The 24,307-nt window shown below is 38.2% G+C and overlaps 2 long non-coding RNA genes across 4 annotated transcripts in view; one reads left to right on the top strand and one right to left on the bottom strand.

The window, feature by feature from the left end:
* The window catches only part of LOC129634029 (uncharacterized), a 130,190-nt gene that overhangs the window by 961 nt on the left and 104,922 nt on the right, over positions 1-24,307 (top strand). The gene's annotated exons all lie outside the window — the stretch shown is intronic.
* On the bottom strand, positions 14,972-16,566 carry LOC129634028 (uncharacterized). Its single transcript, XR_008705377.1, has 2 exons — positions 16,302-16,566; positions 14,972-15,319 (listed from the first exon to the last, which is right to left on the bottom strand). It is a non-coding gene; the product is annotated as an uncharacterized LOC129634028 (long non-coding RNA).

The raw sequence follows: 24,307 nt of genomic DNA, 5'->3' as shown, positions 1-24,307 counted from the left end.
TAATTAGCTTTTCTTTTAAAAACAACTGATGTGAAAGAAAATATCTTAGTCACAAAATCAAGGAGAAAAATTCTTTTGAAAATGTGCAGCTGCAGGGCCACTGAAAGGCATAAAAAAAAAAACAAGTTATGGAAAGATGTATTTTGTTCTTTGGTTAAAAAGCGCAACATTGCAAAGATATTAATTCTTTGTAAATGAATCAAAGTGTTTTTGTTTTTCTTTTTTTGAATCTGCCAAGATACATTTTATTTTCTAAAATATAAATTTGGGACAATACTGAGGGATAAAGATGTAATATGGGCAGTCTGCATGCATGCTAAGTTACTTCAGTTGTGTCCTACTCTTTGCAACCCTATGGACCACAGGCCACCAGGCTCCTCTGTTCATGGAATTCTCTAGGCAAGAAGACCAGAATGTGTTGCCAAGTCCTCCTCCAGGGGATTTTTCCCGACTCAGGGATTTTTGTCTCTTATGTCTCTTGCATTGGCAGGTGGGTTCTTTACCACTAGCACCACCTGAGAAACCCATGGGCAGTCTAACTGTATCCAAAAATAAAATGTATCGTGAATGATACAGTAATTAAAACAATATGGCACTGATGCAGGAACAGCCTTGCTGACAATGAAACAGAGCAGGAATTCCAAAACAGACACAGTACCTACAAGATTTGCTACATAATGCTGTTGACATTTCAAATCTTTGGAAATAATAGACATTTAAAGTGCACATGAGTGAATTAGTTTTTATTCTTTGAGTAAAGAACGTTTTTCAAAAAATAAACCCAGAAGTCATTTTTTATTTTGAGGTATTTTGAACATAAATATTAGAATTTTTCCACTAGGCAAGATATGGATGAATGGTTGGATGGATGAATGTATAGGTAAATAGAGTCAAAAGACAACTTTTGTCACAGAGCAAAAAATATTTGTTAAATGTATAGCAAACAAAAGACTGAATTATTAAATATGCAGAAAAGCACATAAAAAACTATGTATAAATAGATTAACAATAATCCAATAGAAAAACGGTTAATGGATGTGAACAGATATTCAAAGGGAAGGAAATGCACATAGCTAATAACCTTAGAAGTATTTCCAATATTCTTTAAAATTAATGAAAGTCAATTTAAAATAATGAAACTCACTTTTTCATTAATCATGTTATGAAAAATCAAGTCTATAATCTCATCGTTGGTAAAGTAGAACAGGGTGACTGATACACTTTGTGTAAGTATAAAATGGTATAATCTTTTGGGAGGTAACTAAGCATTTGCCATACAATTTTTGAATTCATCTATGGACAGGGAGGCCTGCTGTGCTGCAATTCATGGGGTTGCAAAGAGTCGGACACAACTGAGCGACCAAACTGAACTGATCCCATAAAGAAAGACTGGGAATTTTTCTGGGGGTTTTCCCTACAGACTTAATTCATATATTTAACACATTTTTATTGGACACTTACTATGTACTATTCTCTGTGTTAAATACCAAAATACAGTAGTGACCAAAACAGTCTTTACCCTTAAGGTACCAGCAGTCTAAAATGTGACACTGCTTATGGTAATTTAAACTAAAACAAAACAATGTTACGAGAATCCTCATGTGTTTGTAATCCACGCAACATAATGTGTTGAAATTATTAAAGAGAATGAGATAAGTATAAATGTACTTTGCAGGAATAGCTCACCAACTATTGTGAAGCAGAAAAACAAATCATAGAAAGTATGCAGAGCAGTAATTCTTTTTCCCCTCAAAACTTATAAAGCACACACACACTCATATACCTAAAAAATAACAAAACATCTGGAAGAATGCACACCATTCAAGAGGTCACCTCTGGGCAGATGCATGGGAAATGGTGATGTCAGACTGTTCCTCTTAATTTCATAGAATTCCAAATGGTAACTTTTTCCCATCATGATATGTCAATTTTTAATAATTAAAAAAACCCAAAACTCTATCTCAGGTGCTTTTAGAAAGAGTTCTCTCAAAGGGTCTTCTGTATTTAGTCCCACAGCACACTGAGATCAGTTGGAGAACTCCAAGTTCCCAGGTCCTCCCATGGGGAAGGGATTCCTGCCTAATTAAGCAACCCAGACAGCAGAGAAAGTGCGGGCCCCACCATTTTGCACACTAGGGCTTATGCTGAGAGTTGCTCACACTCCTTAATTGTGCCGTAGTCTATCTCAGCTAGAATTGATTTCATTCTTGAAGTTCAATACCTTCTGGCATTGCTGCCCTCGCCTTTGTAGAGTTTTTATTCTAGAAGTCTTTTCTCCCTTGTTCAGTGTTTGAAGGTGCAAGGGGAGAGCTATTATTTATTTTGCAACCCAAAAGTAGTCATAGTTGTTTACTTTAGAATTCTCCCCTTTAGATTCAGTGCTTGAGTCAAACAGGAGGGAAAAAAAAGTGTCTATGGCCTTGACACTTCATTTTGCAAACAAACCTTTTCGGGCATCATTGATGGCCCCAAGACAGCAGTACTGTGGGCCTCTTAAAACTTCTTTCTTACACAGAAGAGGCTCACAATTCTGTAAAGGTTTTGTCATGGCATTTAAGTAGTCTTGTATTCTACAATGCAATCATACCTACAAATATGATGGATTGTATCTTAGGTGCAATGATTGTTTTCAGTGGGGGGAAAAGCCTCCATAGACGAATTGATACTGGGTTCCATGCTGGGTCTTATGCATTAATCATGAAGTATCATGCTTATGCAAATGTGTAGAAGCCCAATTAGGCAGAGAGCACAGAGCCCTGGGAATAATGTTATGGGCTATTGGGTCTTTGAAATACACTCCTTGGCCAAATTTTCAAAAGCCAAGCAGATTTGAGATGCCTTTTTACTTTTGAAAACAGGTGTACAATTGTCTTCTTAGTGCTTATTTCATGCCTTCAACCTTAAAATAAAGCTTTCTCCCAGTTGGCATGATTTTCCCTCATTGCTCAACAGGAGCAGTGGAAATTCTGAATCACTGACAAGAAAATAAAATGTTCATTCAAAATCTAGACGTGCTGAGAATATTGAGGATCCGTCAATATTTGGGGGCTTTGCCACACATCTTGAATGTTTCATATATTCAGTTTTCCTCGGGCAATCTCTGCCATTTCTTATATTTTGTGTGATTAGTCAAAATATTCAGGTTTCTGTTTGCAAATCCTCTGCACACAATGCAAATGTTGTGAAGAGAAAATAGAAAATACTGGAAGACAAGCTCTCACTTTTATGTATTATTTCCCATTTTCAAACTTTATTTTGTTAAGTTGAACTGCTGATGTCTTATCCCTGGCTCTTATTTTCGTTCTCTTGTTGGAACTGCTCCATTGTTTGGAGAGGATGTAATGATGGGTGGAAATGAGGGATAAAAACAAAAAAGAGTTTAGGGAAGTTGCTATCCTCCAGTTAAATATCTCTGTGTAAGGTGGTCATTTTGAGTGTGGTTGTGTCTATACTGCTAATTATTCAGATTAGACAGATAAACTGGCAAATCAAGTGTTGCTATATAATTTCATATAGGAAGAAAGACTAGGATTTTTTTTTTCTTGCAGTCATATGTAATCCTTACCTCTAACTATCTAATTTAACAAAAGTTTCAGACACTTATTTGAACATTTTTTTTTACTCAACTGGAAACTGGCTTAGTTCTTAAAACTCCATTTCCTTCATGAAAAATGTCTGGGCAATGGTTGATTGGCAGGTCATTCACTATATAGCCCTTGCTTCCAATATAGCTCTCTGCTGATGGCTGGGGATGAGTGGAAGATGGGCAGGGAGCAGAGAGAGAAGGAGGGGGAAGAATGGAGGGACATGGGTTGGAAGAGAAGAGAAGACTAGCAGGTTGAGAGAGAGAGAGAGGAAGAGACAGATTTTCTTTATAATATTTGGCAGTGGAAGTTAATGCCTGGAAAACTCTCCTTTGGAAGGAGAAAAGACTTCCTGACTTTTAAAAATGGTGTTAATCCACTATTCTGCTTTTTAGAATGCCCCTGGCTATGTGAGTAGCACTTCCAATTAGATCTGGTTGAAAAGTTTGTACAGAAATCTAAAGCCCTCCAAATGCAATTTATTACATTAGGTTGTTCAACAAAAGATTGGCTTCTCTTAGCCCAAATCACATTCCGGCCTTGGTAAGTTGGTTCAGTACATCTTTTCTGACATAGCTTCTTAATCTTGGCAGCAAAATCATCCCCTTTTCCTCTCTCTCTCTCTTTTCTTTCTCTTTCACACACACACAGACTCACACACACAACTTTGATAATTAAAAAACATTTAAGCCATTACTGCCCCTCACTTGATGAAGACAGTAGGAAAAGAATTCTCTATGTAATTATTGTTTCAGTGGAGAAACTCATTTCTAAATATATTATTAAAAAATGGGGACCAGCAAGTGGACTTTGTAGACCATGTCCTGTATCTCCCATGACTTTTGAGCAGCTATGGAAAGAGAGCTGCACCCATTGACCTAAAGCAGGACTTAATACACAGCTAGGGCCCTCCCCTCATCTCCCAATGTGGAAAGTCTCCCCCTCCCTACTGGCACTGTTCTCCCTGAAATGGAGCCTACAAACAAAAGGATCAAACAGTGAGAGAAAGGCCATACTACACTTCCCAGAAAAACATCTGATTTCCATTTTGGATAGGTTTATTTAGGTGTTTTCTGTTTCCATAGCAAATAAGGAAGCAGCAGCAACTGGAGCAATAAGGTGATAAAAATTGTGTTGTCAAGTTGAAATTAGTCAAACGGAAATTAATAAAACCTCCAGAGCTTTCCTCTCCACAAGCAAGGTCATAAAGGAGATTTTTGTGTCAATGTTTCACTTGTTTGCTTGCTCTTTGTTATTGTTCTGATTTTTGTGTTTACTATGCAAGACAAGTATTACTTCCCAAGATGGTCTGGAGCAAAGGGACAGAGTGATGTTTGGAGCTGAGAGACAAGTAAAATCATATCCTAAAGGATAAATGCTGTGATCTAGTTAAATGGAACTCTTTTAGACAGGATAGCCCTGCCAGCAGAAGGTAGTGATCATTCCCCACAGAAACGCAGAGAAAGAAGGAAGGACGGGTTAACTTTCACCATCCCATACCACTCATCTCTTATATCAGATAAGTCCCCCAACTCTGTAACTGATCCTGAGAAAAGTATCTTGGCCTGGCCCTGCCAGTTAATGGCTAGCAAATTTACTCCTCTCCTAGTCGGCTGCAGCGAGCTGTTCTCCATTTACTGTCTTCACTTCTTTCCTTACTCTATTTAGCCTTTCCTTCTAATTAGAACACATAACAGCAGTTCTCAAAGTGTGGCCTGGCGACACTTGAGGAGAGACCCAGGATTCTTTCAGGAGGTTCTTGAGGTCAGAATTACGTGTTTGTAGTGCTGTCTTTTGTACTCTTAATCACTCACAAGTGTGCAGTAGAGTTTTCCAGACGCAATATGAAGTGTGATATCATGACAGACTTAACTGCAGAAGCAGATTTGAGATCCCAGCTGTCATTTATTAACAGACTAAAGAAATTTGAAAAAATGTAAAACAATGCCCATATTCTTACTAATTTTTTGTCTTTTGGAAAATGAAGTGATCTTTCATTAAAATATGTTGTTTGCCTTAGCTTATAATGTTATATATAAACAACAGTGTTGTTTTAAACTGTTAGTAAATCAATGTTCTTAAATTTTCTGAGCCTTAATTCCTAATATGATAAATGCTGACAGACTTAACCAACATAAACACAAAGGTCTTCAATATCCTCCCTAATTTTTAAGACTCTTATGGGATCTTGAGACCCAAACATTTGAGAATCTTTGGCCTACAGAATGAGCTGAGCAGACTGACATAGAAAGGGACACCTTTAGAAAGTGCCACAGAGTACTTGTAGATTTAGCACAGGTGGGCTTTGCTTTATAATAAAAAAGTGTATTAATACTAGAATTCATATGGAAGATAAATTTCATTAAAAGATTTTGATGAGGTTCTTTAAGTACACCACACTTTGAATGTTTAAGTTATGACTAGTTTTTAAAACCCTAAATGCATTTTCTAAGGACACATGTAGTTAGCTTCGTGAACACCCTGGCCTTGACCTGTGGATTTATTGTAACATTTTTTAGATATGAGACAAATAATAGTAATTTAACTGGACTTAAAGATAATGAAGCTGAGAAATCTCTATTTGGCCATTTTGTACAAAAAAATTAAAACCCAGAATAAGAGGTAGAGAAAGTGAATGTGTGTCTGCCTCTAGAAGGAAGAGATTAATATCCTCTTCAGAACTAATTGATTTCAGCATGCATTTTTTTTTTTTAAAGATAGAAATAAGAACAAAGAATCATCCGAGCAGAAACTAGATTATTCTGCCAAATTTGCAACGGAGTGTTGCTATTTGAGGTATTACTAAGAAAAAATTAGAGCAGGGAAACTCGATTAAAATTGGTTTGGGGAGAATCAAAGGAGGGAAGGACTGAGAAACAGAAATCCACAGCTGGGTCTGGGGACCTGAAGAGACAGCTGTTCAACTCAGAATTAAAGAATGGGCGTGGAGTCCAGTAATGAAAGGCTGAACTTGAACCTCACAAGAGCCAAAGATGCTAAGTGTCCTGGGAGAAAAATGAAAGAAATAGTTAATGAACGAGTCAAAAAGTTTGTGGCTATTTCATAACAAGAACTGTGTGCATGAGGGAAGTTTATATATATATATATATATATATATACACACACACACACACACATATATGGTGTGTTTGAGTGTGTGTGTGTTTGGTGTTGGTGCCCAGGTGTTCAGACCCTGTAGCACATGTCCTCGGAGAAGGCAATGGCACCCCACTCCAGTACTCTGGCCTGGAAAATCCCATGGACGGAGGAGCCTGGTAGGCTGCAGTCCATGGAATCATGAAGAGTCAGACACAACTGAGCGACTTCACTTTCTCTTTTCACTTTCATGCATTGGAGAAGGAAATGGCAACCCACTCCAGTGTTCTTGCCTGGAGAATCCCAGGGACGGCGGAGCCTGGTGGATTGCCATCTATGGGGTCACGCAGAATCGGACACGACTGAAGCGACTTAGCAGCAGCAGCAGCAGCAGCACATGTCCTTGATGGCAGGGAGCTTGCAATATTGGCAGGCCCTGAATATGGTTCATCCTGGGGAGTAAGAAGTCAAGGGACCCAGAGACACATGGTTCTGAATGTCTCGCCTTTGCAGAAGGAAAAATGAATATACATACTTTTATGATTTCTGGAGCACTGTTCTTATCCACAGAGTGGCCACAGTCACCTATAAGAATCCTGTTTTGACAGCAATTGAAAGTGCCATGTTTTTCAGCAAGGTCTGCTAATTCTGACATTTTATTTTTAGCCATTTGGATCAGTCGACATTTGACTGGCTCTCCACAGTTATAATATTTGCTGAACTAATTTTTATCAAATTTCTTAAAATGCCATCATCTTTAGCCGAGGAAAGGACAAGGAAGATCTTTCTTCAAATGAGAGCTCTTCTGTATTAGCTGAACACAAATGGTTAGCATGAAACATCTTGGCCATCATAGATGTGGCCATAGCCTCTACTTAAATTTTCCATTTAATTTGTTCTGTTTAATGTATGCCACATCTATGTGTGGCTAAATTGTAGCTGCCTAAAATCAAAGCTAAGTAATAGCACTGAAGCTTTTTATATGGGTGAATTACATGATGGGAAAGAAAAAGCACCATTCTTTCTGCTCACATACTATAGGTTCCAAGAAATTATGAGAAATGATTTCTAAAATGTAGTATTTAATCTGTGTTATGATTCCTAGGTTATCCAGGGATCTTAGTGACTTATAACCCATATGTAAAAGCATGCTCATGTAAACAAATATCCTGTTGAATGCTGCTTAAGAAACATAGGAAAGAATGAAGTGTGGGGAAAAACTTTTAAAAAACAGAATCTGAACTGAGAAACTTGATCTAACAGAGCACTTAAGCAATTGTAAGGAAACAAGCTAAGAAATCTTCCAGTCAGAATGAAAGAGAATGGTAGGGATGAGAGAAGCAAGCTTCTTTGGAAAAACGAGCTAGGGCTGAAAAAGCTTAACAGAAACACACACACACACACAGAAAATAGGCCCTCGTCTAACAAACTTTACAAAAATTTTGGAGAAAAGTTCAAGTTCTTTGAAAATTGCAAACCGTAGGAATCTCATTTCTGATAAGGAATGCTAATACCACTGAGTACCTGCCGTTAGTGATCAGACAGTCCTCTTGGAAAAGTTCTTCATAAAAAGAAGGTAAATTTAATGACTGGAATCTTGCCAAACATACTTAAAATCATTTTTATTTTCTTTCTAACTCCAGTGCCATGAGCAGGAGGCACCTGAGGGTGGCTTTCCTTGCTTAGGGCTGTTGTCCACTTTAACTTGAATGTTAAATAGTTTCATGGGTTCAAAGTTTATTGCACTTTTGGGCATTTTCCAAGTTTAGGAGCATAACTATATTACAAGTGAAGACTATCCCCAAAACTTTTCTGGATGAGAAATGATTTTAAGAATATTTTGAGAATGTACAACAAAGAGAAAAGAGCCTAGGAAAGTGGTGACATAAGTAGTGAAATATTCAGTTTCAAATGTAAGATTCAAATCCTGACCCCCACCCCACCCCTCAAAAAGACCTTTCTTCATAGCCTAGATGGTGATTATTGTTATCTGGCCACTAGCTTTCTATAGGGTCCCAGCTAGAAAATGGTTCCAGATAGTCTTCTAAATCAAAGATCTTAAAATGTTTTGGACCATGACTCTCTTGGGCCTTCTATGTACTCCTCAGAATAATGTTTTGACAAAGACAGTTATATTGAATAGTAATACACAAATTCAAAATATATCCATATTTATCCATGTAATGGATTCATTCTGAAGCTAGGGCCAAAAGAATCTCCTGATAAACTAGATCTGGCCTGAGAGAGGGAAGGGTGAAAAATAACTGCAAACTTTTGGGTAGAACAAATGGCTAGATGGTGTGTCCACAAACTTAATATCTTTACTGGACACTTGGAGAGATACAAAGGAAGCAACAGTGGTCTGTTGCTTTTCAGAATTTTTTCTCATTATTAGCTGTCCACTAATAGTCAAGGCTATGGTTTTTCCAGTGGTCATGTATGGATGTGAGAGTTGGACTGTGAAGAAAGCTGAGTGCCAAAGAATTGATGCTTTTGAACTGTGGTGTTGGAGAAGACTCTTGAGAGTCCCTTGGACAGCAAGGAGATCCAACTAGTCCATTCTAAAGGAGATCAGTCCTGGATGTTCTTTGGAAGGACTGATGCTGAAGCTGAAACTCCAGTACTTTGGCCACCTTATGTGGCCTCATTGGAAAAGACTCTGATGGTGGGAGGGATTGGGGGCAGAAGGAGTAGGGGACAACAGAGGATGAGATGGCTGGATGGCATCACCAACTCGATGGACATGGGTTTGAGTGAACTCCAGGAGTTGGTGATGGACAGGGAGGCCTGGCGTGCTGCGATTCATGGGGTCGCAAAGAGTTGGACATGACTGAGCGACTGGACTGAACTGAATTGAAGTCTGTTTTACTGGGCTTTCTTTTTTTCCTTCAAATGTAATTTATAGTGAGCCTTGATGGGAAAGGAAACTAGTTAAAAAATGGCCATTTAGAAGCTCATTCTTCAATGCGATATGATTTATTTGTTCTATCTATGCTTTCCTTTATTGGCCATTAGTTGAGTTATTAAATATTTTTCAAGCTGAAACAATGTTAGTTCCTTACATGGCTGCCATTCATGGTCAGATACTCTCTGAGGGTCTGTTCTTGGCCAGCCATGGCTTGATGCTTGATAAGATGTAAATAATTCAAAGAAGCCAATGGAGAAAGCCACAAGCCCTCACTGTGGGCTTAGCAAGTTCTGGGTAACACTGACATTGATAGTACACCTTTATCTAGAACACGTTGAATTTGTTTTTTTATTTCTGAATGTATCTGATCATTGTTTATTGTGTATTTCTTTGGAGTAGTTAATGAAATGTCCAAGGTCAACTCTCATTAAGGGGCAAGGAGCTGAGAAGTGTCAGCTTACAGCCCTCCTGATTAACAGCCAGATACTCAATGATAGAACATTGGGTCAAACCTGTGGTGGGGGCTTTGGCTCCAGAGTTTAACTGTCTTAGTTGCTTCGGTGAGGAGGAGATGGAGAGCTCACTGTATTTGCCTTGAATTGATTCCTGCTTTATGTTTGAAACTGCTGGGCTTATAGTCCAGATTGTTTTAGAAAACTCTGTTCTCTGGAATTATTGTCATTCAGTCGCTCAGTCATGTCCGACTCTTTACAACCCCATGGACTGTAGCACACCAGGCTTCCCTGTTCTTCACTATCTCCTGGAGTTTTCTCAAACTCATGTCCATTGAGTTGACGATGCCATCTGATTTAGGGCTGTCAGTAAGGAGAGAAAGGAGTAGGGCCATATGAGATGAAGTTTAAACTGCCGATATAAGGAAAATGATGCTAATTTATACCACACTTGGATTTTTTGAATATGTGTTCACCTTCTTTCAGTCTGGGAATTTGGGTTTCAAGTTTTTAAGTAGGTATACTCTAACAGGATTGCTTTGCTTTTCTGAAAATAAATGTAAATGTTTCAAAACTAATGTGTGCCAGAGAAGATAAAGTCATAAAAAGTATGACTGACAAAGGGTATTGTGGACTTAGAAGAGAGAGAAAAGAGAAAGTCATTGGGGGAGAGAAAAGGCATGAGAAGAAAGAAGACAAGAAGTAAAGGGGGGGAAATCTGTTCCTATTCCTTTATTTGTGCAATTCGAAAACCATTGGAACCAAAATGAAGAAAACCACAGAGAACAATGAATTCCCTCTTCACCACGTACAATATGTAATTCTTTATTTCAGTTAGGGATATATAATATCAACTCCAGGCAAAAGCATAAAGTGAAATTACTTCCACAGGCTTTCTATTCCTCTTTCATTGGATGCAGTCATAATACGCACAATGGCACTCAACTCAAGCTCCCTGAAAATGTCCATGTGGGTGTGATGAATTTTCTCTGACCTCCCTAAAAATATACTTGTCCAGTGCCCCAGGCTTTCAGAGCCCCAAATATGACTAGAACTGATTAAATCTTGTTAAAAAAAAAAAACCCTCTAAATCATAGGATTAAGTCCTTTAACTAGATAATTATCTAAATAATAGGCAATAATTTCTAGATAATAGCTGAACTCTTAACTTATTCTAGACAGTATTTTCATTTTAAGAAGCCACTCTCATGCCTTATCAGGAAGAAAGGAGCATGACCATTTTAGACAGTGTATGAGAATGGTAATAAAGATGTATTTTGACATGATAATCCTGTCGGCTTTCTTTAAACCTCACCTTTAGGTGACTACCTGTTCAGGCACAGGAAATAATATAGGAAAATAGTGGGAAGACTATAGTCTATAGTCATACAGATTATAATGTGTCCTCCAGATTTTACATCATTTAAAATTACAAAATGATTAGGGCATACCTGTTAATGAAGAGAGTACACAGAATTTGGGATTATATTTATGCTTAAAGTAATTTAGTTAATACTTTTAGGAACTTTATATGAAACTCTCAATTTCTTAATTATTCCATTTCACAGGATTAAAAGAAACAGGCTTTAATTGCAATAGAAGAATTTTATTTAGGACCCAAGGTTATTTTTTTAGGTTCTACCTTCTGGAACCTCAAATTTGAAGATTGGGCAATTTCTACCTCTGTAGATTTTTATGACCAGGTTAGATTGCTCTCTTGATTGGCTGGTTTGCTTATCAGCCTGATGACATGTGTAAGTTTTCTTCTAACACTAGGATTTGGAGCCTGTGGTTCTTCCCAGCCCTGTCCTCTCCTCACACAACCTAGGAGCAGCCAAGATGGTGGTTCTTTCTTGGCTGCAATTTCCCTCAAGGAATGTCAAGAATTTACTGAAATCTCTGCCTAATTGTGGAGAATAAATTCTCATGCTGCTCCTCTACAAATATTTCAAATTATTTGCCTAACAGTAAATTAGACCTGACACGTTAATTGGTTTAGGGAGCCATGCATGGTGTTTGCTCATTTGTGACTAATTTTTAATACATTAGTATTTTTGAAGGAAAAAAAAAAAGATCTAGTTGGAGAAAACTTGGTCCTGCAACTTCTGTTATCAGGGAGACTACAGACACTAAAATTAGTGTGAGAAACACACAGGTGGCTCATTTCAGGCCTGGCTGATGACACCCATGACCTCAAACACATAATTTTACTTCTTCCTTCCTGAGGTTTTTTTCCTCCACTAAAATAGATCTAATAATACCACATACCAGTCTCACAGGAAAATTGACAGAATTAGATAATAAAAATGGTGGGGAATAGTTGTTGAAAAGAGCTCAGGGCCTTCTCTTCTGCTGTGTGGAAATATCTGACCCACCCAAATCCATTCTTTCAATGACTGTTGAGCTAAATGTAATCTCTTAAGATGGAGAAGCTGCCCCCGCTTCCTACTTGGGTCCTCTTCTGCTTTCCTGACTTGATGATTGAATCACTTATCACAATGTTGATCACCTACATCTCCTTTTTGGTGGCATATATATGAAGTCCTTTGACAGTGAGAGTTGTAAGCTTTCCTTCCTTTTTGGTGTCAGAGAGATAGCATTGTTCTGCACCTTTTTCAGTGAACCAGGCAAACAATAGTATGCTCACAAAAGCCATGGGATCATTTGGTAATAGTACATCTTGTAGTCATGTGTCTTTGTTTTTTCCTTCAGTCTCCTTTTCCTTAGGACTGGTATTTGGTGACTGATGGAGTAGAGTTGGGCACATCAAAAGACGGCATCTCACAATGAACACAATTTATTCTTCCTTTGAGTCACGCTATCAGTGATAAACAGAGACATTTGGTAACTGTGTAAGCCTTTTGAATATTTTTAAAACATATTTTTAACATAGAGCTACAGATAGACTGGCTTCCCAGGTGGCTCAGTGGTAAAGAATCCGCCTGCCAGTTCAAGAAACACAGGAGACATGGGTTTGATGCCTGGGTTGGGACGATCCCCTGGAGGAGGAAGTGGCAACCCATTCCAGTATTCTTGCCTGGGAAATCCCACGGACAGAGGACCCTGGTGGGCTACAGTCCATGGGGTCGCAGAGTTAGTTATGACTGAGTGACACACACATGTACTCATGCACAGATAGACTGGAACTTGGTATATAGTTAAGCAAGCTCTTTGCATTTAGGAACTACTTAGATTCACAAACTCAGGCCATGAAATGTAGATAGTTAGATGGATGTAGGTATCAATACACATTTAGATATATAATGATTTTTATTTGTGAAAGATCAAAGATAATAGTGTTATCCTTACCAATAATTCCATTCTCTGGCTCAGCAAGGGAACTAGGGAGAAAGCATTTACTTTCGATTTCTAATTTTAGCTGTAGCAATTGAGGCATAAGCCAGAGCCACACACATGCATACAAAGGGCTATAGAACATGTGGCATGAAAGATATTAGCTACTTGTGTTGGTTGGATAGACACATTGTATAGTCAGTCATTTTTAGAATGAGAAGTGAGAGATATTTAAAAATTCATCTTTAGTTGAATTGAATTGTTCTTGGTCATTGATATTCCATTTTGCATCATCTAATTAATTCTTACTGCTTGAGTCTGCACCCTGGGGTGATTTAAAGTAAGTAAATACGTAACAAGTTTTCATTTGCTCCGAGATGTTGACTCACTGAGTGATCCTATAGACTAGCTTCTATCTTTTCATCCAGGATTCCTTCCTTCTCTCTCTTTTCTTTATAAACAGACACAAACACACCCTGATTATCATATACCTCTCTTACTAAAATTTTGAGTGTATTTTTGTAAAAAGTGTTATGTTTTATGAAAGACTGAATTAATATAATATTTTTAGAAAACAACAATTTCAAATGACACAGTAAGCAACTATAGGAATACAGTGTTTTTCTTACTGTTTAGCATTTTAAGAAATATAGCCTTGAAAATTCTAATAGCTATTTCAGTGTCCAATTTTATACATTCTGCTTCCCCCAAAAATAGTAGCAAAAAAATAAATATCAAAGCCCAACCCCTGCAGTATCTAAACAGATAACTTAGTCAGATAGGTCAACTACATGGTCATTTCTGCATTTCTAATTTTGTACCATTGTTATTTAGAAGCTTTCACTCTTCAAACAATAGATTGGGGGCTCAAGTAAGCAAATATTTTGGGCTTGTTCTGACATGGTGCTTTGGCCCTTGGACTAGGAAGTGAAGTGGAATAAAAACAAAACAAAAAACTGATGCAATCCCTTTTTGCCTCTTTCCCTATCCAAAAGGATAAACTCTAATCAGCCATCATAGCTTCTAATTTCTAGGAAAAGAAAAGAGAGAAAGTAATTTTTTAAAAAGACAAGACAGGAAAAAATGAGTGATGAGTAGTAGGAAAGCTTGCTGCAAAGTAATGAAATTAGTGCTCTCTAAGTACCTAATTGGAAAAGGCAATGGCAACCCACTCCAGTACTCTTGCCTGGAAAATCCCATGAATGGAGGAGCCTGGAAGGCTGCAGTCCATGGGGTCGCGGAGGGTCAGACACGACTGAGCAACTTCACTTTCACTTTTCACTTTCATGCATTGGAGAAGGAAATGGCAACCCACTCCAGTGTTCTTACCTGGAGAATCCCAGGGACGGGGAGCTTGGTGGGTTGCCTTCTATGGGGTCGCACAGAGTTGGACACGACTGAAGCGACTTAGCAGCAGCAAGTACCTAATGGCTCAGAGGTAAAAAGTTTGCCCATAGTGCAGGAGACTCAGGTTTGATACCTGGGTCAGGAAGATCCCCTAGAGAAGGAAATGGCAATGCACTCCCATAGTATTCTTGCCTGGAAAATCCCATAGACAGAGGAACCTAGCAGGATACAGTCCATGGGGTTGCAAAAGAGTCAGACACGACTGCACAACTGAACAACAAAGCACCGAGTATATTTGAATGTCATTTTATTTTATTCCAACTTAAGACATTTTAGAAATTTTAAATTATGATAGTCTTCAGAAAGAAAATGAAGAGATGGAAGGATTGCTGCCTTCTAAAAAAATGTGGCAGGGTGAGTTGAGCCTACAGCAGAGGAGGGGGTGGATTATGAAGACTTAGGGTAGGATGGCTGGAGAAGGAAATGGCAACCCACTCCAGTGTTCTTGCCTGGAGAGTCCCAGGGACAGGGGAGCCTGGTGGGCTGTCTTCTATGGGGTCACACAGAGTTGGACACGACTGAAGCGACTTAGCAGCAGCAGCAAGGTAGGATGAACTATGTGGCAGAAACCCAACAGCCTGCAAAAAGCAAAGATGGACAAAAGCCGAGTCAGCATGAGTGAGTTGGCCAAAGCCACATCAAAGCATTCACTAGCCAGGAGTGAGCATGAAAGCAAATATGGTGTCCACTAAGCAGTAGAGAGTGCCATCCTGCCAGAGACCAGGTGATGCTCTTCATAAACTCTTGGGGACCTGTATGACACCAGAGTTGCCCTCCACCCTTGTCTTGTGTCAATAAGACATAAGCCACAGACCATCTCATGTTCAATTAGTACCCTGGGAAAAAAGCAAGGAATGAAGAGGACATCTGTGAAACTGAGTTTTTTGTTGTCCAACAAAGACAATACTATCTGAGAGGACTACTTTGATTATTGAATGAGAAGGCCTGTTAAATATATTTTTTCCTCCTAATCAGAGAATATTGTTTTAAAGGAAACTATAGAGACCATTAAGGCAACACATTTTCTGTGCATATCAAGTCTCAATTAATGCAATTTTAAAAAATGCATTTGGGAAAGCTATCCCTTTTTTGAAAGGGATGCTATTCTGTGTGTGGAGTGGTGAGAGCCTGCATACATTATTTTTCCAATATAAACATTTAAAAAATATTTCTGTACTATTTACAATCTATTTGGTTCCTCCATCTTTGCATATGAGGGTTACTTGGAGAGCTTTAAAATATACCCCTCTCCAGGTTTGATCAATTAAGTCACAGGGTCCCTAGGCAGTTCTGATGTTTATTTGGGGTTGAGAAACATTGGTCTAGTCCTTCAGGAAGGATCTTGTGAGCCATATATGTATCACTCTTCTAAATCTGGGATAGTTTCAGTACCATTAGCATTGCAGAATGACTGCCAACTTTGTTCTGCACATTTAAGAAAGGTTGACTTTCAAAAGGGTAAATGTTTTTCAATTTTTTAACATCTATTTAAGGTTGTCCTTGCCCATACTAATGATTTGATGCCTGACAAAAAGCACTGGAGTTTTACTATATTCTCACCCTTGTCTCGTAGAAGGCAATGGAACTCCACTCCAGTACTCTTGCCTGGAAAATCCCATGGACGGAGGAGCCTGGTGGGCTGCAGTCCATGGGGTCGCTAACAGTCGGACACGACTGAGCGACTTCATTTTTGGAGAAGGAAATGGCAACCCACTCCAGTGTTCTTGTATGGAGAATCCCAGGGATGGGGGAGCCTGGTGGGCTGCCATTTATGGGGTCACACAGAGTTGGACATGACTGAAGCGACTTAGCAGCAGCAGCAGCACCCTTGTCTATTAATTCCCACCTTCCACTCTGAAAGGCAATTGCAATTTAAGTAAATGAAGAAAACCTGGGAAAAGGCCTGTCTCTGACCCACTGTTCTTCCAATCAGCACAGACAGCATCCTCTTCAATCCAACAAATATACCAACGCTGATGATTTTAGGTTTTTTATCCTTTGTGTCTGGTAAGTAGTATTTATTTTTATACATAGAAAGCCATTTATAAAATGATGAACCCAGTATTCAGACAGTCAGGGAAACAATTCAAATCCTTACCCAAGACTCTCTGGTTAGAAGGATTTATTTAGGTTCTGAGACTACCTTCCACTTAAAGAAACTCCTTCAAATCCAGGGGTACTCTGACTTATTTGCTTGGATTTAATACTATGTTTTAGCACTGAGTTCCTTTTTTTGGACCATGAACTTTGAACTTTTTCTTAAAGTACTGACTTTTATTATGGAGATTTAGCTACTGGGTATAACTCAGCAACTTTGGATTTGCTTAACTTTGACATGGTCATAAGAACACACTGGCACCGCCCCCCACCACTGTGCATTCAAATAGCCTTGCCTGAAAAGCTGAACCAACAAATCTTTAACAGTTACAAGAGTAATGTGTATTGAGAGGCAGTTACTGGATAAAAATTGGGTTCAAGATGATTTTCAATCGAGCTGATTCAAACAAAACCAGAGAAATATCATAAAAATATAATTTTACACACAAGAAGCACATTCAGAGGCTGCTGTTGCAATATTAATGGACATTCTTCCCCTTCCTATTTTCCATCAAAAATTTTAGCCATAGGAACTAAAGTGAAAGAGCTGTTACTGTATTTTAAAGCTTGGACGAGGATTTTAAGAGTAGCAGCTTAGAAAAGACCACAGCTTCGTATAGTCAAAATATTAAACCTTGTCTCCTGTCATTGGACTTCAGAATTATAAATTACAAAGTGTCTAGGAAATCTAGTGAAATATGTATGAAAAAACTTTGAAGAGAATTTTTTAGAAATGATCTTAATATCAGAGAAAGATCTCAGAGTTGTATATATTTGGGGGAAAAAACCCAACCCTATAAACTTTTCCATATATATTGGATTTATTATATTTCTCCAAAGCAATTTGAAAGGCACTGAATTATGTTCCCTTTCAGCTTCCAAAAAAATAAAAACACCGTGAGTAATAAAAGCAGAAAAGTTGACTCTGAAATTCATTTTCGTATAGATTTATAGGAAAACTGCTTTGATGTCTTTTCCATTCCCTTGCCAGTTTAAAAAAAAAAAAAAAGAAAAAAGAAAGAAAGAAAAGGGAATGTCTATTAAATTTAACATAAAAAAACCCTACTCTTCAAACCTCATTTATCTTTGATGAGCCCTGGGCAGAGTGCCATAATAACACCATGGCACATTATAAGAATTCTATAATCATTCAGACTCTCTTCCCTTTCTTTTATAATCAGCTGAGTGTTGTTATTGGCCCTCCCTCTAACAAAGTTAGCAAGGCTAGGCTGACACTTTACGCAGTGCGGGCTGTGGTACACAAAAGGGAGCTGAAAGAGGATTTCAACATGTCTCGGCAAGGAAATCCTCATTTTGGCATTTAGGAAACTTTCTTTGGTGTGTTAGGAGCTAATGTCTTAATTAAGTGGGACTTCTCAGTGATGCAGGAGGTCCTACTGATGTTAAGCAGAATCTGCCAATGCCCCTGGGCCATTGGTGGGGAAATAGATGCCTTGGGCTTTTCTGAAAGCTCAGTGCATGTGAACTGCTCAGACCTCACAAATGTAAGTCCTGGCTCAATCCTGGTTCTCATTGTTTCCTCTAGGCATCATGAAAGCTCAAACATGGAGGGCTCCAGTTAACATTTAGACTGTAGTTATGTTTCAAATCAAGTAGAAAACCCAAGGTGAATGGATTTAGCACATACAGACTTTCCCTCTGTATTTCTCTTTCTAGCCATCTGAATAAGAATATTTTCATTAACTGAAAATCCTGATTGTCAGAGAGCTAATCAAATCAACTTTTTAAAACATGAAGTCATCAAAATAACAGTCAAATGTCAGATCGGTTTGATAAAACTAGGTTTGAGTCTGAAATTTAATTTTGTATTAATATTTAGCCACTGAGTTTACTGGAGGAAGTTTAAGTCTCTGTTTTACCCTTAAGAAATAATGTACTTGTTCAGTTCAGTTCGGTCACTTAGTCGTGTCCGACTCTTTGCGATCCCATGAATTGCAGCACTCCAGGCCTCCCTGTCCATCACCAACTCCCAGAGTTCACTCAGACTCATGTCCATCGAGTCAGTGATGCCATCCAGCCATCTCATCCTCTGTCGTCCCCTTCTCCTCCTGCCCCCAATCCCTCCCAGCATCAGAGTCTTTTCCAATGAGTCCACTCTTCGCATGAGGTGGCCAAAGTACTGGAGTTTCAGCTTCAGCATCATTCCCCCCAAAGAAATCCCAGGGCTGATCTCCTTCAGAATAGACTGGTTGGATCTCCTTGCAGTCCAAGGGACTCTCAAGAGTCTTCTCCAACACCACAGTTCAAAAGCATCAATTCTTCAGCGCTCAGCCTTCTTCACAGTCCAACTCTCACATCCATACATGACCACTGGAAAAACCATAGCCTTGACTAGATGGACCTTTGTTGACAAAGTAATGTCTCTGCTTTTGAATATGCTATCTAGGTTGGTTATAACTTTCCTTCTAAGGAGTAAGCATCTTTTAATTTCATGGCTGCAGTCACCATCTGCAGTAATTTTGGAGCCCAAAAAATTAAAGTCTGACACTGTTTCCCCATCTATTTCCCATGAAGTGATGGGACCAGATGCCATGATCTTCGTTTTCTGAATGTTGAGCTTTAAGCCAACTTTTTCACTCTCCACTTTCACTTTCGTCAAGAGGCTTTTTAGTTCCTCTTCACTTTCTGCCATAAATCTGGCTTATAGACTTGCTGATGATGCTAGGGAGGGAAAAAAACAAACAAACTTGGATAGAGGAGAATTTCAATAAAGGAGTTCTCTTGGCAAAGGTAGATTGTCTCTCAGGATAGGCTGTTTGTTTCCTTGGTTCAAGTCCTGGTCAGTTGATCTTAGACAAAAGTTTCCAAACTGCCTCTAGTCATTTGTTCTTTCTATATATATACAGCTGCCAGGAGTTGCATTCTGAATACAAATCGGATGCTATTCATGACTGTTTATGCCAGTTCATACTCAATCGCATAATGCTTACAGTACTTAGCACTTAGATTCATTTTCAATTACTGAGGACAATATGATGTATTAGTGCTAGCTGGAACTAGTCCAGTGTGTTTTAGTTGTTTTTGTTTGTTCATTTCTTTCTTTCTGGAGCTTAGAAATCCGTTGGCTTTCCGTCCTCTCTTTATACCAGTTTCGTCTGGATATAGTGTAGGGTTCTTTGCAGTTTTGCTTTGAAAAGTGTTCTGTTGAGTTTTTTATACTTCAATGTACAGATGCTAAATAGAGGTCCAGAATAGTGAAATGACTTGACCGAGGGCACACACTGTTTTGTTTTTAATTATTTATTTATTTTATTTTTGGTTGCCTGGGTCTTCACTTGCTGCCTGCAGGCTTTCTCTAGTTGCAGCAAGTGGGGGTTACTCTTCTTTGGGAGGTGAAGGCTTCTCGTTGTGGTGGCTTCGCTTGTTACTGAGCACAGACTCTAGAGCATTTAAGCTTCAACAGTTGTGGCTGGAGGGCTTAGTTGCACTGTGGCATGTGGAATCTACCCAGACTAGGGATGGAACCCAAGTCCCCTGCATTGGCAGGTGGATTTTTGTCCACTGTGCCACCAGAGAAGTCCCTCACCCTGGTTTTTATTTATTGCCCATCCTAGTATTGTGCTTCTTTTCAGTTAGAACTAGTTTGTTTTCAAGTTTAGCTTCTTTAATTTGAAGACCCATCTATCACCGTTAGTTCCCCGATGACTGATAAAATCACAGTTGAAGATCATTGCAATCATTCATGTACATCTGTTGTAAAGGTGCCAAATTGAGATATCTGGAGCACTTAATTTGTTACGTTTCATGGACACAGGCTTGCCCTCTAAACAAGGCTCTAGGGCACCACTCCTGTCCCACATTTCCTTGTAAAACTGCCTCTGAGGAATCTGATGCATGACTTGTCAGGCTTTCTTCCAGTAAACCCAGGCTAGACTCCCTAACCTCAGCCTACTTGATTTCTTGCCACAGATAGAAACATTAGCATGCGAGTTGCATTACAAGTCGAAGGAGTTGTGAAAACTTTGACAATTTCCTAAATTGAAGCCAAGATGATCTAATTATTTTCCTTGACATGTGTGTTGTGACTTATGCCATTAAAATGTGGATTGTAATTCTCTTTGCATGATTCTTGGAATCACCATTATTGTTAGCACTTACTTATGAAAGTGGAATAATTTGGGGGGATTTCTTCTCAGAAAATTTCCCTATTCTAGGTCTTCATTTAGTGACTTTTTAAGATAAATGTAATCAACGTTTAACAGTCTAGTGTGAAAGAAACAGTATAATTCAGTGAAGAGATCCCTGGATCCAAAATATGTTGGCTCAAGTGTAGGATCTGCCACTTAATAAACCTGATTTGGAGCACATTACTTATGTTCCTGATTTTAGTTTCCCTAATTTTTGAATGGGAATAATAATCCCTGTGTGTTATTAAGGGACTTTGTGAAAACAAAATAATGCAAGCAATCCTTTTTTTTTTTTTTTTTAAATTGGAAAGCGGTCACCATACTGATGTAATATTCCATGTCGATCCATCTCCCAAACCAAAACACTACAAGATAGACTTTCAAAAATAGACAACCATGTAATGACACAAGGCCAGGATTAGATATAAGAAAACAAGTTATTTAAATAGGAACAGAATAACAGAAGTTAGAATGGATAGAGTTCATGAAAAACCAGTTTTCGTGGTTTACAATAGCCAGTGCTGATATACAAAAATATACTTTGTATAATTTTATCCTACATTAGTAATAGTATAGTGACAAGAAATGTAATAATCTCAGTGGATTCTGCAATGGTCTTAGTTAATGTATTGGATTCTATTCTTGGCACCATGTCTTTAAGACAGGCATTTTCAAATTGCCATATGCCCGGAGGAAAACACCCAGATGGTAAACTTTTCTATAAAAATGGAACTTGCATAAAGAATGACTAGAGAAACTAGAGCATAGATAGCTCAGAAAGGAGATGATTTGGGGACATAGTATGGTTGTGTTTAATTGCTGATGAGCTCTCAAGAAGAAAGGGTTTAGATCAAATCTCAGGATTTTCTTGAGACCAAACTATAGTAATAATTTCCCAGGAAATATTAGGGCACTCTAAATGCTATCTTTAACCACTCCTTTGACTACTCGAGTACAGTGGTTTGATCTGCAGGCAGGGTAGATGGCCCCCTCCTCACCTCCTCACTTACTATATAGAATTTGTTACCTGGTTGAAGATGAAAACTTTCCTAGTAATAGTTGAAACATGCTCTCCTTGCTTAAAATTCTTTATGACTTTTTTTAATGTACAGTTCAGTACATATAGAAGAATATTTGAAATTGTTCGATTGGGGCTTTCCTGGGGTTCAGTGGTAAAGAATCCATCTGCTTATGCAAGAGACATGGCTTCAATCCCTGGATTGGGAAGGTCCCCTGGAGAAGGAAATGGCCACCCACTCCAGTATTCTTACCTGGAGAATCCCATGTACAGAGGAGCCTTGTGGATTACAGTCCATGGGGTCACACAGAGTCAGAGATGACTGAGTGACTAACATACACATGAGTAATATATATTTAAGATATAAATAATACAAAAACTTTGAAGATTTCTCAAGCTTGTATAAGCACTAGAAAGCTGTTATCCAAATAAAGAACTTAGAAAGATCAATAATACTGAATTTATTTATCTATGTGCATCCCATTTTATCCACTTCTATCTCTTCTGCTTAGAGATAACTATGAATGTTTATTTGCATTTTATTGATTTTCTCTTTCTTTAAAAAGTAATTTTTATACCAAATGTATGTAATTCTAAGCAGAATTTGTTTTCTTTTTCTGGTTGTACAGCTTTGTCAGATATACTTGCATACTGTGTATAGTCTTCTGTGATTCTCTTTCCATATTGCTACATGGATTGTTCCTTCTATTGATTTATTGGAATAAACCCTCATTGGCTAAATGTGTTGCAAATATCTTCTCCTGGTTTGTGACTTTCTTGATTCACCTCTTAAATGATGTTGTGTGATGAATGAAGCTTTTAAAATTGTAAGGAGCATCTATGGCTCCATCACTTCATGGCAAATAGATGGGGAAACAGTGGAAACAGTTAGAGACTTTATTTCTGGGGGCTCCAAAATCACTGAAGATGGTGATTGCAGCCATGAAATTAAAAGACACTTGCTCCTTGGAAGAAAAGCTATGACCAACCTAGACAGCATATTAAAAAGCAGAGACATTACTTTACTAAAAAGGTCTGTCTAGTCAAAGCTATAGTTTCTCAAGTAGTCATGTATGAATGTGAGAGTTGGACTATAAAGAAAGCTGAGCACCAAAGAATTGATGCTTTTGAACTGTGGTGTTGGAGAAGACTCTTGAGAGTCCCTTGGACTACAAGGAGATCCAACCAGTCCATCCTAAAGGAAATCAGTCCTGAATATTCGTTGGAAGGACTGATGTTGAAGCTGAAACTCCAATACTTTGGCCACCTGATGTGAAGAATTGACTCATTGGAAAAGACCCTGATGCTGGGAAAGATTGAAGGCAGGAGGAGAAGGGTACGACAGAGGATGAGATGGTTGCGTGGCATCACCGACTCAATGGACATGAGTTTGAGTAAACGTCAGGAGTTGGTGATGGACAGGGAAGCCTGGCATGCTGCAGTCCATGGGGCTGCAGATTCAGACATGACTGAGCGATTGAACTGAACTGTGTTTATTACCTTTTATTTGGTAATTAATATTTTATGCATATTATTTAAGCAGTCATTCCTTATTCTAAAGTCATAAGACACTTTTCTGTATTATATTCTAAGTATTTAAACAGTTGTACTTTCCCATAAAAGTCAGTCTATCTGGAATTGAAGTTAGGAGTATCCATTTTCATATGGACAATTATTATGTGAGCACCATTTGCTGAATACCCCCTCAGTTATCCACTGATGAGCAGTGAAGCTTCTGGCATATAACATTTTTGTAAGAAACACAGGCATGTTTATAGGCTTTCTATTGGATAGTTGTCTATCCCTCTACCAACATGACACAGTGCTATGTTACTGAAAATCCATAATGCCTTGATAATTTATACAGCAAGACCATTTACTTTTTCTTCTTCCCCAGGATAATCTTGGCTCTAGTTGACAATTTTCTCTTCTGTATACATTTTAGAATTAGTTTACCAAGTTTCTTAGAAGAGCCTATGACTTCAATCATTTACAATTTTTAGTTCAGGGTGGGTAGGTTTGATCTCTTAATAGTATTGGGTCATCTTAACCATGAAGATCATATGATTTCCTTTTACTTAGGACTTTAATGATGTTCTTTAGGGTTTATGGTTTTCTCCATGCAAGTCTTTTATCTTTTTGTATTTTAAATAACTATTCCTAAGTATTTTTGTGGTACAGACATGAAACTGATATTTCTATATTGGCATTTTATCTAGCTTATACTAAAACTTATTAATTTTAATAATTTTTAAGTGAATTAGTTTGGTTTTTTAAGTAGAAAATCATACATTTGTGAGTAA

This window comes from Bubalus kerabau, chromosome 19 (genome assembly GCF_029407905.1).
Source record: "Bubalus kerabau isolate K-KA32 ecotype Philippines breed swamp buffalo chromosome 19, PCC_UOA_SB_1v2, whole genome shotgun sequence".
Lineage (NCBI taxonomy): Eukaryota > Metazoa > Chordata > Mammalia > Artiodactyla > Bovidae > Bubalus > Bubalus kerabau.
This window is presented reverse-complemented; position numbering and strand designations above follow the sequence as displayed.